This window comes from Anomalospiza imberbis, chromosome 3, assembly GCF_031753505.1.
Source record: "Anomalospiza imberbis isolate Cuckoo-Finch-1a 21T00152 chromosome 3, ASM3175350v1, whole genome shotgun sequence".
Classification (NCBI taxonomy): Eukaryota; Metazoa; Chordata; class Aves; order Passeriformes; family Viduidae; genus Anomalospiza; species Anomalospiza imberbis.
Window position 1 is genome coordinate 81,363,074 of NC_089683.1, and position 15,432 is coordinate 81,378,505.

At 39.3% G+C, this 15,432-nt stretch overlaps 1 protein-coding gene across 4 annotated transcripts in view; it reads left to right on the forward strand.

The window, feature by feature from the left end:
- Positions 1 to 15,432, forward strand: part of SMYD3 (SET and MYND domain containing 3) — a 384,522-nt gene that overhangs the window by 339,582 nt on the left and 29,508 nt on the right. The gene's annotated exons all lie outside the window — the stretch shown is intronic.

The following is a 15,432-nucleotide window of genomic DNA, read 5'->3' on the forward strand; positions in this document are numbered from 1 at the left end:
AAAGCTGCCTTCTCCTTTTGTGCTGAACCGTAGCCATCCATTTTTTGTTAAAACCTACAATATGTACTTTCACTGAATAGCCTAAGCCAAGTGTGTCTACATGGCTTTCCTTGTAAATGCCCCATTAAAAGCCTGTCTGTCCAAGAGCCTTAATCAAAGTTAAGACATTTGCCTAAGTAAAAGCTGCCCCATGTCATAGTCAGCACTCAACAGCTTGCAAAAATAAACTTCCTTTCAAAAATCCTCATGAGTCTTAACCACAGAATAACAGAATATCAGCAAGAGGTGTTACATGGGTTTGTCATGTCTCAGTTAGCACATTCACACTCTGGTCTGACTGCTGCTCGTGAAGGATCAGATTCAGAGATACTGAGAAAGACAGATTTCCCTTAGGTTACCTCAGAGGAAGGAACCAGCATTTAGCCCTTAAATTACTGACAAGGCACATATGTTCTGGGGATTAGGTTTGGGGTATATTTTCCCCATGTCTCAAGTATTCAGTGCTTTACACTGCTGCCAGAGTGGAAAAATGCATCTGTTATAAATCTCTATTAGATGTCCTCAGCTATTGTGACAAGGGTAAGAGGAGGAAAAGAAGTAACTGTGTGACACCACAGGCCTGCTGGGCTTACCTGCTGGATAACACTATGTCACCTCTTTGGGCTCACGGGACATCAGGTCTGGTGAGATTCTGATACAGAGACAACAAAAATGTTCATCGATTTCTGCTCTGCTCTGCTTATAATCCCCTGCTGAATTTCAAGCTAATGTAGAAACCCCACTGATCTTCAGATGGGTTGTTTTAATTGAAAACCCTTCATCTCCAGTGCTTCAGCATTAGAGGTAACTGGAGGGCTTCAATATACACAGGAAAATTCCTTTTTTCATCCCGTACAGAAGTGTTGTGCAGAAATGCTGCTCTGGCTCTTCACCCAGCAGCCTTGCACGTTCTTCCCCCTCCAGCCCCTCTCCACTGAGCCAGCACAAATTCAGGGCTTGTGCAATGTGACTGCTCTGCTTTTGCAGTGGGAGGGAGCTGGGTAGGTGCAAGCACCCCATATTTGTGCTATCTGTGCATCATTTGTCTGCTCTTCTACCTCCTCCTAGTCTCTATCCCTTCCAGTAATATTTTGTAGTGCCCCATTACTTCACCTTCTGTCAGTGACTGAATTCATTTAGGGAACAAGGAAAGCAATCCCAGTGAGGGCAATTTTTGATCGTTTTATAAAGGGCTGGGTTTAAGAACAGTGGCTGGCATGTTCTTGTTTTTGTCTGAGAACATGGCTGAATTTTCATTGGGTAAATGAGATATCAGCCAGGAATTTTCGATTTAGAATTCTAATTCAATATATATGATGGTCTGTATTTTCTAAGTATTTGAGCTTCAATCAAAAGGCAGATTAAAAATTGATGGTTGCTATAGTATCCTTTTCTTGAATCATGATCTTGTAAAAAAGCCAAAAAAAAAAAAAAAAACTGTAGAACTTTATATTCTTGGAACAAACTCTGAACCTATTTTCTTTTCTTCAAGAAGGATTTCCAGTAAAGAGTCTGACTTCCTTTTGGTCTGATTTCCCCCACTTTTTGAAATGCATTTAGAAAAAAAATCCTGGTTTTACAGCTCTGTGTTTTGCAATACACATGTGATATATGCAATGACTGGAAATCTTTTTTTTTTATCAACTATATATGGTTCTTTACCGAGCTCAACAGACTTCTCTGTACTGGCTAGTTTTGAGGCACTTGAATTGAATTTATATTTACATTAAAAGCTAGAGAGCCGAAAAATATCCCCAAAACTGCACTGCAGTGATAACCAGAGCCACTGGGGGATGCTACTGCTTAAGGGTTACGGCCCGGATTCGTCGCCAGTCGGCACCCTGGTTATGGAAGGTCCCCTGGGGGTTCGTGCGTGGCTGCCAGGTTTCTGAACCTAGAGACAGTACTAATTCCGTGACCAAAGTTCAATGTCTTAATCATAAACCATCAGTTGTAAACATAAATCTTACCTCTGGGATCACCCGAGAGGGAGAGAAAAATGTCAAGGTGGAGAAAGCAATTTAAAGAAATAATGAAACAAAGAACAGAAAGAACTAAATCTTCCTTATTCACTTTGCTGGGGGTTTTAGAAAATGCCCATGGCACTTAATGTTTAGAGCAAAATGTGTCAAAAGAAGAGGAAAACCCAGTATAAATAAGAGAGTGTATTGTCTCTGTTTAATTATAGGTAATTCTTCCAAAAGACAGATGTTTGTAGCCATATTTGCACCATTTTTAGCTTCAGTGTACCTATTTTGTCCATACACAGGGATAATGCTTGTCACTGGGCTGATATGTTTAGGAATCCATTAAAACACTTCAGCAGCCTACTTCTGTCTTCCATTCTTCCCTACTTCCTGCCCTCCAGTCCCAACAGTCTTTTCCAAAAAATGAGAAAGAGAGGTTTTACATCTGAAGTCTGGAGCCTAAATTATCTATGACCTCATCAATCCCTTTCCCATGTAGGAAATGGATTTTGTGTTTTGCTGGTTGCTTGCTGTGTACGTCTGCATAGCACCATCACCTTCAATTCTTTGGTTCTTTCCTAGTTTTGTTTGTCTTGTATGTTTCCATTACAGCCATGAGTTGTCCCCCAAAATGATCCTGACCTGCATAATCCTCAGTGACTTCCATAACCACAATCCCATAAGTGCTTCACCTTCTACCTTTCTTCATTTTCACTTATTGTGCGTATGGGTAAAAATCCTTACTATTCTCTCCAGTCATGCCATCTGGTTTTTGGGTATAATTTTGATGTCACTGGTTTGTCCAATATGCTCTATCACCCATGAGTAGAAATTCAGCAACAGGAGTGTTAATTTGCAGTACCTTGTTCAGTGTATACCACATTTCTTAGGCTAAGATTTCCTTAAATAGCTTCATTGCTGCAAGATTTTTGGGTCCATGTATGTCCAGTAGCTCTGTATTTGTATACTGGTGCTTACTATCTTCAGTTTTAGCTTCTAGTTTCAGGTTTAGTTTCTAGTTTCATCTTTCATTTATGTCAAGAACTATTTGAATTTTACAGATAGTGATCTCCTAGTGATATTAGTGAACTAAATCACTAAGTTTACCAGAGTTGCATATTTCTCTGACACAACTAAAAGTGTTGATTTCTTCATTTCTCACATAGCATTTCCAGGTGTTCTTAGATTTCACAGGTCTTGAAAGTTCTGTGTTCTTTGCAATGATAACTTAATCTGCAGGGATTTCTTCTGGGCTTTTTTTTCACTGTAGGACCACTATCAGATCAAGGTGTTAGACCATTCAGAGGTTCATGCTTTATTTCAAATAAGGATTTTGGCCCCAGTCTGTCTGCCTACCAGAGGCAAAAGATTCAGTTTGGTTTTGGTGTTTCTTGGTTGGTTCACTTTTCTTTTTTACTTAAGCAATAATAGTTGGTATTTTTGTCATGTAATCAGGGCATCCTTTCTTGGTTTTTTGTGCATGCATGCTTGCAATTTACAAAGGACTTATGCAGCTATTACCAGAGCTCTTTTCATCAGTCTGCTTGCTATTACACACGAGTTAAAAAACACACATTAAAAAACAGCAATGAGTATATGCATGATCAGATATTACAAAGACTTGTGTGCTGTGAAAAAAAATGCAACATAGTTATTCTATTGAAACAATTTTGAGAACAATTTTGGGGAATTCACAGTGTCTGTATGGATTTTGCTAAGAAGAAAAGGGTGGAATTGATGGCATATAAATTCTAAACAAAGGTTTGTTTAGAACCCTAAAAACTAAAACCTAAACTTAAATGGGGTTGGGAAGAGATTTCAAGGGAGCAATTAACAGTTAAAAAATAGAGACATATGAAACATCTATGGCATTTTGGATTCCTTTGACAGTAACTGAACATTGCTTTGCAAAAGCTATTTTAGATGCCGAAATCATGGTGAAAGGGAGAAAAAAAGGAGGAGAATCACTTACAAAGACAGATAAATTACAATTATATCTCTGATGAAAGAGAAAAAAAGAGAGGGCATGAAGGAAATAGGAGCAGAGAAGCTGTAAGACACAATGCATTCTCTGAGGGGAGAATTAGGAAGAGTGATTTTAGTCATAAAATAACTATTTCTTTTTTTTAATAAATTGTCAAATTGAGTGGGCTAAGCAGAGAGAGGAGAATTTGCAGTACTTCCAAGGAGGAAATCCATTAAGAGTTTCTATTGGCGGAGATGTGAACAGTAGTGAAAAATTAAAATTATGGTATTTAAGCAAGAAAACAGAGATAATAGGGATAAGGGCTGAAAAAGATGAAAAGGCAGTATTTTTTCTCTATGGAAAAACCAGAAAAGTTACTGAAAAGGAAAACCATAGTCACGAGGAAGAGAAGAGGAAAGGAGCAGTGGATAAGGAGAGCAAAGAAATTGAAGAATGTAGTTTGTTTAAAGGGTGAATCAATGTGAATGGCCATGGAGAGTGAGAGATGGAAAGATGGTGCTTTGAAGAGGGATGTGCTGAGTCTGAAAATCGAAGGAGGTATTGTCAAACAAGAACCATGACAATGAATTACTAAGTTCCTGGTGAGATGATCCATCCAGCAGGGAATCCAAAGAATAAAGATCACAGAGATTCTGTAGTGAAATAGGTGATGGTGAGTAAAGCTGAAATTTCACAGACTCATATTGATAGGAGAAGGAAGAAAAAAAGACGAGCATGAAGATGGGAGGAAAATTTGCTCACAGTAGTGAGTAAATCCTCGAGACCACACGGTTAGTGATGTGATGGTAGACTATAAGCTCACTGGATCTTGAATTTGCCTGTTATTGAGTAAAAAGGCTAAAATGTTGTGGAAGATGTAATTAGGAATGTTTTATTTGGATGTATCTGAAAACCAGGAATATCTTTATTTTTGGGTGCATGACACTACCTTTGTCAACAGGTTCAATCCTGTCCACCATACCAAATCCCTATGAACTATATTTCACTTGACCTGGTCAAGGTCTGTTAATCAGTTTTCCTTAACCCCATAAAACCGGGAAATCCAGTCCTTCTATACAAAGAACCTTGGAGGTACCAAACCTAATTCTAAATTATCTAATCCTGGTATGAGAACCAGCACAGCCACATTAGGATAGCACTCTGCCTTATATAATTATCAGTAGAATTGTGCCACAGGGAAATGCTGAGAATACCAACTACTATGTAAACACTACTTGTGCTACCTCATAAATACAGCAGTTTATGGCCTTCGGAAATTTAGTCAATGGCTAATCTTTTTTCTTACTTACCTGGACAACATCTAATATTGGATTATGCAATTTCAAGTGAAAGAGTTGATGTTGTATTGACCTTCTGGTCAACAGTAAAACCCTTCTGCATGTATTCCCTTGGCTGCCACAAAAGGTGCTTCCTTTCCACTCTGATTTTCTATTAGAAATTCTATCTGCTTTAGGCCAGGATCCCAGCTACTGTCTGCTGGTATCCAGCACAGAGATGCTTTTCAGCCTTCAGATAAACCAGTTCCATGGTTAAGGAGGTGATTCAGTGCTTCTTCTCTCTTCCTCTCTCCCCCTGAATATACTGGAACCTCTTTTCTCAGCTTCAGTTTGTCATTTTATCATCAGGCAAGACACAGAAGCCTGAATCAGCTTTATTTATGTGGCTTTGAAGATGAAAGTAGGAAGGAAGAAACAAAAAGCAAATGGTTTTGGGTAGAGAGCAGAACAAAGATGGTGACTAATTACAAATACTGGAAGACTAAAAAAAGACAGGCTATAGCGCTGCTAAGGAAAAAGGCTTACAGAATCAGAAAGTGGCTGCCCAAAGAGCCATGAAAACTGAAGAAAGTGAGAGCAAGAGAAATATATCAAAGAGGAAAGAATCACCCTCAGAATATAATGCAAGTCCATTGATTAATAATAAAAACTAAGTATTTTAAAACCAAAATAAAGTCATCTTCGAGGAATGCAATGCACACATGTCCAGTAAAGGAAGAGTAGGGGTATATGATATAGGGAACCAAAGAATGATGACAAGAAGCCTGGAAATTAGCCAAAATTAGGGTGAAAAGGCCTTTCTTTTAACTCTTCCCCATCATCACAAACGATCAAAAAAGGAGAGGGCAAAGCAAATGGATACTTGCCACAGTTGCAAACACTCTCCTAAGAGGAAAATCAGCTTTCTGTAGTCATGCAGTGTGCTCTTGGATGATACGACTGATGGGCTGCCAGAAGTGAAGATAAAGTTCTGGAATGAAAGTGTTTTCATTGTAGAAGCATCATGAATTCATTTACATCTTAATTCAGGTATGTTGAATGATGCACACCAAGGATACATTGTTCTTTTAAGGCTGGCCAGCCTTTCAGAAACCTTCTGAAAACTGGCAAAAGTGACAGCCAACAAGTGGAAGCATCCTGAACCAGGTCTTTCTACTTGAATCACTGTTGATAAAATAGAAAAGAGAATGAGAAAAGAAAATATTTTCATGCAATAGTGTGCTTGGCAGACTTTGAAAAATGGAATTAGATCCTACTTTGCTACAAAACAAAAGTCTCAGTATATACAGTCATAAAAAAAATGTATATAAGAGTTTAATTTTCTCAGCATAAGGGTAATTTGCAATATTTACCAAAGCATTTTGTGAAGAACTTCGCTTTAGACAATAGCACAAATTATATGTTGTAAAAATGTTTATGCAAATACGATTGGCAATCTCGCTTAAGAAGAATGGAAAATTGCTGCGTGTTGTAGTTTGAGATGTTCTGAAACACAGACCTTGTGTCCTATGAAATGCAAAACAACTTCTCAAATCTTACCAAAAAATCCCAGAGTCACTTATGACCTGGGGAATGCCCTACTAATTAGTTGCATGGTCTCAAGACCATAGCTAAAGGTAAGTTATCTTAGATATTTGTCTCAGTACCACACCAGCATAAGGTCTCTTATTTTTCAAGGGATTTCAAAATGCCTGACCAAGTTGGGTAATATTACCTCTACCAATTCAACGTCTCAGAATTTTGAGATGGAAAACAGGTTTGCATGCTTACAGTAAGATAACATCCTGAATGCATACTCAAGCTTTATCTGTTGCTACCTGTCTGGATGTAGTTCATCTGTGTATTGTCTTGCTGGCAAGTTTGCAGTTCAGGCGAGCTCTACCAATGCTGGATGTTTATGAAGAGATGCTATTAAATTGTGTTAGGCTGCTTGTGCCAGTAGGGAAAAAAACAGAGGTGGAGGGGGTGAGAAGTGTGGGTGGCAAGATCTTTTCCATGTGAGAGAGCATCAACATTAATCTGTGACACAAAAGTATATTGACTTAACTAAAATTGTTAATTTTATTAAATACCTCATGCTTTCAACCCCCTGCTTTGCTCTCAGAGAGAACAAGAAAGTCCAGTGGTTAACCTGTGATGTATTAAACTATGTCCATGTCATGGTTTGACACTGGCACGATGCCAGCGCCCCCATGAAAATATACTTTTCTAAATAATTGCTGTGAGATGTGATCAGGAACAGAGCAGAGCAGGCCCATCTTAGTAACAAAGGAAAGAACTTTATTAAACTACTACTACTAGGAAAACTACAAACACTAAATCCTGGATGAAGACTTTCTAAAACACCCCTCCTCCTCCCACCTAATTTCTAAACAAACTTAACAGTGAGACACCACCCAGGATCCTAATCAAGTTGCCACCCTTCAGATATTCAAATACTCAGTCTTTCAAGGGAGACAGGAGTCTCTCCTGTGCCACAGACCGCCCCCCCCCAGGAAACACAATTGCCACCCTTGTGTTTCCATGTCACACATGGCAACCACCCGGAGAAAATCTGCCATGGTGACACTCTCTTTTCCATGTCACAGTGCTCTCACCACCGTGCATGGACAGACTGCTCACAGGGCTCTTTTAAGGATGCTTTGCCATGGACCAAAAGAGACAACAGTTCAGTTTCTCATTTTGGGACTACAGTCCCCCCCATTTTCCCCTGGGGCTGAGGGTCCAAGAACAGAGGTCTTCTTCTCCTCTTCTTCTTCCTTGAAGATAGAGGGCTTCTCCACACCTTCTCTCTACTCCTCTGCTGGTAATCACTGAAACAGGTCTCCTGGCACACCAACGCACCACCCTAATTGCAGCTTCTGTTAGGAGAATTTGGTTCAGTCTATGGCTAACAAGAGAAGTCCAGCCACAAGCCACTCCATCATCTCCTTCCAACTCGAGAATTTCTTCTTCCATCATCTCGGATCCCAGATTGTCTCTCTTCTACTTCAAATCAAGGAGGAGTAATATTTTACAAAGCCTTCATTTCTCAGGAAAGGGTTAAAAGCTCAGACTCCCTGGACGGCTGATATCTCTGCCCAGCAGCTGATTCCCAAGGCCAAGGCTGGGCGCCTTCCCCCCCCACCTCCTTCTCTTCCGCGCCGGCAAAGTTACAGGTGCCGTCCGGACTCTCTGTCTCTTCCCTCTGGAGGGGGGAATGACAAAGACATCTCCGCTTCTCTCCACCCTTGCGTCCACAGGAGCTGGCTCGGTTCCAGTCCTTCTACCCCTCGGCTCACCTCGACCAGGCCTCATGGCTTCCCCTCCCCCACCCAGCCCCATGGCTGGGCAGGGGAGGTCTGCACAGCACCCTGACCGGAACCCAAGAGAGCGAGCTCTTGGGAGTTCTTGCTTTTAACCCCCTGTGTTCTCAGAGGCGTATCCCTATCTTCAGTGGTCACTTCAGGTGCCAATATCTAAACTTGACCACTGATTGGTTTGACTCAACTTCCTGAAAAAAAAAAAAAAAAAAATCACTTCCATGTCAAACCACAACAGTCCATCAAAGAACAACCAGCTCCAGATATTGCAGGACTTTTCCCATCTTGTTTCCAGTGGTGAGCGCTGTCACTGTTCTTGATCTTTGCATCTGAAAAACACCAGGGTAGAGTGTTGACTGCATCCAGTGACGCTAAAAAAACCCACAGCAAGTTACACTCAGACCCTGCTAAGCTAAACAAGAGAAGAGTGATAACAATCTCTCATAAAATAAAAGGGCACATCGTCATGGAAATCAGGGCTGGCTTGTGGATCCCAATCTCACCACAGCCCTCAGCAACATACAGTTCACTGGGAAAAGCACTTCACTGGGTGTCAGACTCTTCTCCCAGGTAACATGTGGCAGGATAAGAGGAACCAGCTGCAAGGTGAACCAGGGGAGGCTTAGATTGGATATTGGGGAAAATATCTTGACTGAAAGGGTGGTCAGACATTGGAATAGGCTGCCCAGGGAAGTAGTGGAATCACCATCTCTGGTGAAGTATTCAAAAGCTGTGTGGATGTTGGCACTTGTGGATATGGTTTATTGGTGAATTCTGTAGTGCTGGGTTAACAGTTGGACTCAATGATCTCAGAGGTCTTTTCCAACTTTTATGATTCTAAGTTTCACTATTGGTGATAACGGTGTGGTGTGCATAGTGGGGGATCAATCTGTCTGGGGAGTGAACTACTGAGCTTTCTTCTATGAAATCTATTTCAGTGGTCAGAACTGGATAGATATTTACCAGGTTGAATGCAGGAAAAACTTAAAATTTTCCCGCTATTCGCCCCAAAAAGCTATCCCTTCCTTTTTGTGTCCTGTATTTAATCATCAAGCAAGATAAAGTTCTTGACTGCTCTGAACTGATAGAACTTGGTTTACATCAAGTAAGGATGCAAAGGATTTTCCATGAAGCTTCACCTTTCTCCCAAACACTAATGCAGACATTCATCGTGTATATTCACATTTGCATATACTCAAATGTGTTTCTCTTGCTGTCACTGCTTTCTAACCAGGTAAATCCACAATTAACTGGGTATCTTTAGAAAGTTGTGTTGTATTTTACTTCAGTTTTTCAGTTAATACTGATTTTTATATGTTAGTTCCTGTCTTTGCAGATTTCTTCTTAATGGATTCAAGCAAATATACACATGCTCAAAACAGACAAGTTGCATTCCAGTAAACAGCACATTCCTTTGGCCCTTTCTGCACACTCCTCAGGTGGCTCATCCCTGGCTCTCAGGGCTACCCTTTGCAAATTTCTTCTTTCTTTTGTTTAACTGAGGTTTACAAAGGTAATTTGATTTCCAGGATCTTTGGCAGTGCTACTGACAGCGATGGCTTAAATAGAGATACCTTAGCCTGTTCCTGAAACAGAGTTAGTGTGTTGTATTCAAGGCCATAACACTACCCCAGCTTGTGATTAAGTGCTTAGTGAGTTCCATTTCCTTATAAGAACATGTGTAAGAACCCAAGAATGTATGCCACAAGTGAACTAAGCATTAATCTGTCAGCAGCTTAAGTGTGTTTGGGATAGTGCAATGGAAATATGTGGTATAGTGACACAGTGTTTGTTCTCTGGGAAGCACTTAAGAGCAGATGGAACCTGTAAAATGGATTGATTTGTGAAAGTGTGCAGCTTCTATCAGATTTGCTTGATGCCTACTTGCTTTAACCCAAATAAACACAGGGCACATGTGGTTGAATTTTCAGTAAGGTGCTGGTAGCTACATGTGGGGAACCCAACATTAATAAGTGCACAGAAACTCATCATGAAGGGACCTCTGTTTAAAAGGTGTACTTCTCTTCTAAAATAATGAGATGAGTAAAAATTAGTATATAATTAAGGATACATCCTAAGGAACAGAAAAAAAAGATTAAGGATTTGACAACAACATACAATGCTGGAGTCTCATTACAGTTAAATGGAAAATTAAGTCCATAGCAGGCATGTCTTAAAATTTTGGTATAAATCAATAACATCTATAAAAATGAGGTACGGTTGTATGGAAATTACACAAAAATCTATAACATTTTTAAATTAAATGTTAAGCATCCTACAGTTGTGTTGTACTACACTGTACAACTCTGCAGACAATGGTTATGGTTGCAAGTTGAATACCATTAGGATATGTATGTAAGGAAGGCATTACATTTGCATCCTTAAAAATTATTTCTGGTCTCTTCCACCTGCTTATCTGAAAAATAATAAATCCTACATCAAGGATTAATACTGAATCCTACATCATTATATTTGTGCAATGCTTCACCACTGCTTTAAGGACATTGAGCTGTATGCCCCTGCAGCAGCAACAATTTAGTTTTTCTGTTTCAGAATTTGGATGAAGTTGAACCTTGACATGAATTTGCAGACAGCCTACATTGACATTTATCCAATTGTTTTATACTGAACTATATCAGTTTAATAAGTGAACCAAAAGAAAGGCTTGATTTTTGTTTTTTGAAAGCAAGCATATCAATGCATCTGCCAAAATTAAAAAGAGCATGTGGATTTCTGCCATCTTGCCTTCTGTGTAGTGCAGAATTTCTGTACCTGTAGCACAGATCTTGTTTCAGCTGATTGCGAAAAATTTGCCTGGGGTGAACAGAGTACGAAATAATATTAAAAATGTATCTCTGGAAATATAATTCTACTCTTGTGAGTTGTGTGTGCAGTTTTCAGTTAACTTTAAAACTACATTTAATATGTTCTTCAGAGTACAGTATATAATATTCTATTAAGCTATTTTGCATGTGGTGTTGGTAGGACACATCCTTAGCATGATTTTGAAAGGCTCAATAAATGTCATACCTCTTTCTAAGGGAATCTTGACTATGCAAAATATGGTAGAATGTGTACAGCTGCACAGAAAAACACAGACCCAAACCCTCAGTTGTTCCCACAGTGATATTGTGTCATGAATATTCTTTCTACCCGGAGCACTGGAGAGCAGAATGGCAAGGTCCAGGGACATGCCATAAAAGAAAGATTGCCATACATTGTCCCAGTAAGAGCTTGGGCTTTCAGCAACCAGTTAGAAATTAAAGACATTTCAGTGTCAGTGAGGCTTCCTTGATTGTGTTATCTGTGTGTGTACCTTTGCTTGTTAGTGCTACCTAGCAACTTGCATAAAGACAGAGATGTCAAGTGTATGAGGTTCCTACAAGTCAGTAGAAGGTAAGAGGCCTCATATAGAATGCCTATAAAGAGAGACGTTGTTTAAGCTCATGTTTGAATGTATTAGTAGACGCCAAAATATCTACATAGAAAAAACCAGTTTTTAATGTCCTGGTGGATGGGGAAAAGCTCCACACCTATCAGCATAAAACAACTACAAGTCATAAGGAGTTTGGTAAATTTAGGTGCTCCTACAACGAGTTGAAAGTTGTGATTCTGCTGCTCTCCTCAGTGGTGCAGCTACAGGTAGAAGCTAAATCCCTGTTACCCTTATTGAGGAAAGGGAGAAAGTACAAAGAACATAAAAGAGCCATAAATAGCAGCCAATATATTTCTTTATTCTGAGGCCCATATTTCTCTTAAAAATTATGTCAACAAAGCTCAACATCTGCATTTAACACACACAGTGCTCTGTGATATAGCATCTCAATGAATGCTTCAGATTAACAGGATTTACACAGCGTTAGTGAAAACGTTTGCATTCCTGCCTGCTTTTTGTGCTATGGAATTGTGGATTTGGTATGTTTTAATTAGTGTTGTTTTATTTTTACTGTATGGATAAAAAAGTACCATGGTAAAAATGGGTAAAAAATTTTAAAACTAAGTAGAATCTTAAATTGTGTCTGCTGTTTCAGTGTTAGTTGAAGATCATGTGGAAGAAAAAGTCATTGCATACACAGCAGTTCTCCCATTATGTGGAAGAAAAAGTCATTGCGTACACAGCAGTTCTTAGTACACTGACTGGACGAGATTGAGAAGTTTTGTTGAGTCTGCATTCTTTCATATATCAAAGTCAACACAGTCTTTGGCAATGTTTTTGGGAAAAGTTCAAAGCCATCAGGTGGAATACTTGGCATTATTGTAGTTATTTGCAAAGTTCTCTTGGCTTCCTTAAGGCTTGAGTTTCATCTCTTGTGCTGGTTCTAGATCAGTCAGCTGTAGATGGCTTATGGATGAGTCATAGGGAAATGTCCCCAGCATTTTCAGAGCTGCAAAGTCTCACATGACAGGTAGGAAACTTGGTCTTCTGACTTCTCCTTTGTACTCCTCACCCCTTATAGAGTCACTGTTGTCTTCTCTTTATCTGTCACATCTGACAAAAAGGATCCCTGGGAAAAGTCAGCTGGAATAATTTATCTCTGGATAATTGGTTATCCAGGAGCAATGCTGCTACAGGTCCTCCTCTCTTACATGCCTGGAAGTGCAGTCAGTCACACTCTCATGCACTTGTCATCCTATGCATGAATCTCGTGTGTGTGGTTCCTGTAGTGTATTCCTCTTCCTCAGATCTCTATGGGAAAGTGCACTTTCATAAATTCAAGACCTGACTCCTTTCACATACATACTTTTTAAATTAGCTAACTTTTCTGTAAGTGAGCTACACTTACAGCTTTTGATCACTGCAGGAGTTTTTCTTACAATATGTTGACAGATATTTCTATTTCTCCCTGAGTTCAATGGATCTGCTCTTTAATTTTAGCATGGACACATTTTGCATTTTTACTGTATTCTTAATAGTTGAAGATACCTGTTTTTCACAGCCTGGTGGAGATAACAAAATATTTTATCAGGTAATCCAGAAAAGTAGTTACTTATAAGGCTGAGAAAATTTTGTGAGCCATCTTTATAATGCTCTTCACTCTGTAATGCACTTTCTTATGCTAAGCAAAAGGATTTTGGATAATTAAAAAAAAAAGAACCTGACATTGTCAAGCTTTTTTTGGTAGTTGTGAACCTGTAACTTGACATCAGAGACAAAATATACTGAATGTATTCATGGAAATAAAAATTTAATTTATAATTAAAAATGTTGAAGCTGTCCAACTACAATGCTTTCCTTTTGAAAAGCATATTGTGCAGTGTAAGAGTTTGTCACAAACTATGACAGTGCTTAATAAGCTGGTATTTGTGTACTTAACATTTCTCAGAAACATTTTTTCACATAGGGATTATATTGGGCCAGAAGCATCCTAAGATTGAGTATTCATTGGTGTGAAGATGGATGCTTGCATGACTGCCACCTTCTTCTTTACTCTTTCACAGATCTTGGGTTTCAGTGACTTCAGTACAGTGACTTTATTTCAAAATATTTTTTAAAAGCAGACAGAGGTTTGTGGATCAGGGCGACCAGAGGTAATGATACTATTTAACTTGGAGTATTAGAAAAATTAGGCCAGTTTGTCCTTGGTAAGAATAAATCTAGCCTCTGACTGACATGCTGGTAATATGTTGTTTGTGGAAGTGTTATGGATGGCTCATCACAATCTGAAGGAGCAAGCCCTGATTTCTGTACTCCTTTGTTTTTAATAGCTGCCACCATTGCTCCTTCTCTAGTGTGAAAATATCTCCAATTCTGTACACTGTCTGCCTTGTGTCACTGCGTGTTGCCCTGTTTCATCTCCAATGCCAATCTCTGCTTGCCCTTTGTCCGAGATATCACTGACCTTTAAGTTTCTTTTGATACAAATCATATGAGACCAGAGTCAAGTGGTACTTATGTAAGAAATATCCAGCCTGCTGTGTCTAGTAAGAATACTACATTATTTAATAAAAAAAATTAATAGGCATACTTTAAAGAGTGTTGTCTGGTTTCTTCTCCCCCTGAAGACAGCTTGCTAACAACAGTCTCTCAGAAGATCTGTTTTTCTTCTTTACATGTAAATGTTTGCCTTTTGTAAGGCACAGATTTTCCTGAAGTGCTATCCATAAATGTACAAGGATACCGAAAAGTTGGCTGAAGACACGTGCAATGAGCATATTGGAAATTTGCATTTTGTGGGCTCCTCAAATCACAGGATTTCAGAGACCAGCTCAGTATGCTCCTTGTAGCCTTTCACTGCTTGTTAATGCACAGGTAGTTTATGATAGCTGTGATCAACACCAGGGTAGGTTCTGCCTGTAAAAAGCTCCTGGCATGTTAGCTCTGAAGGAAAAAAAATACCAGCATGCCAGCGCTCAGCCACTAAGTTTTTCACTGGCCTCCAGAGCTAAGGGAGCTATTTTTCCATTAGATTTTTGCCTCTGACTAACTGACTTTTTATGCTGGTTCACTGAATGATATCTATAGTGCAGTGTTCATGCAGCGCCTGTTACACATCAGAGAATTTACTGGAACTCTCTAGAATTTTAGATGGGCATCATGAAATTTATAGTGCAGAAACCAGAGTTTCCCAGGAGCAGAGAATTTATAGCATTTCTCCTGCGTGCATTCCATCATATCTATCTCAGGGAAAAGCTCACACTGTGTTCTTTACCTTGGGGAATTCACTACTGGTATCTTTATCTTCTGTTATCTTGGTTTAGATTACCAGAACATCTTTGCGATTTCTACTTCAGTGCCAAATTTAACTAAAATTGACCAACGGATTCAGAAATTATTAGAGAAGAACAGGCAGACAGATGATGGCCCCATAAATCTTATCAGGCTGAAAAAGGGACATTTTTTTCCTTGATTGTCACAGAAG